Raw genomic sequence first — 1109 nt, 5'->3', positions numbered from 1 at the left:
AGGTGGAGAACATATCAGTGGCAGACCCCTCACTGCCTTCCTTATCCTTGCAGGACATCCTCAAATACTATCTCACAGGTGTGTTCCTGTGACCCAGCATCTTCCCAGATGTTGGTGATTTACAGGGGGGCCCATTATTGTAATCAATTCTCCACATGCCATTTTCCTGCAGGAGAGCAGCTGTGGTCTGTAGTAATGTTTCCTTCTAGGCTAGTTATTTTTCATTTTTCCTATCTTTCCTTTCCTTTCTTTTCTTTCTTTTTTTAAATTTTTTCTTTTTTGTGTGTGTGCATGTTTCTGGAAGTTGATCCTTGGGATACTTCACTACTGAGACATATCTCTAGTAATTTTTATATTTTTATTTCAAGACAGGGTCTAGCTTATTTTCTGAGAGTATCTTGTTATGTTTTGATTTATCTAGACTTTTTATTGCAATTAAGTATATGATTTTACATACATATGGATTCATATATGGATTTTGTTTATATTGCATTCCTTTATTGTAGTAGTGTAGTTTCACAATATACATGAATATCAGGTAATGAGAAATACTCCTTTTGCTCTTTTAAGTGAAAAATTTCCTGGCTAAAATTATATAATTTTTTGGATGAATTTTAGAAGTTTATGGTTTCTTATTTCATTGAAAGTAAAGCATGTTGTTTTTTTTTTGTTATTGCACTATAGTTATATATAATATTTGGGTTCAATTTGACATAATCATATAAGCATAGAATATAGTTTGCTCCACTTTATTACCCAGTAGTTTCTCTTTCCCTCTCCTCCTACTTTCTCCTCTCTTACATTTATTTATAGTTTTATACATTACTGCTTTATAGATACACATAAAAGTAGAATTTACTGTGATATATTCATATAGTCACATAGTAATTTTAATAAGTATATTGTAGGTAAATTTAGGGGGAAAATTATCTTCTTTGTAACGAGTTTTATCATCTAAACACAGGATATGTACATGAGTGTTTCGTGTGCTTCTGATAATATTTATTTTCTCATAAGTTCTATGTATGTTCTTTCTGAACATGTATACATGTGAAATATCACATGCATATTGCACACATATAAAATTTAAGCATTGTGTTTTATACTAT

Source organism: Sciurus carolinensis, unplaced genomic scaffold (assembly GCF_902686445.1).
Source record: "Sciurus carolinensis unplaced genomic scaffold, mSciCar1.2, whole genome shotgun sequence".
NCBI lineage: Eukaryota > Metazoa > Chordata > Mammalia > Rodentia > Sciuridae > Sciurus > Sciurus carolinensis.
This window is presented reverse-complemented; position numbering follows the sequence as displayed.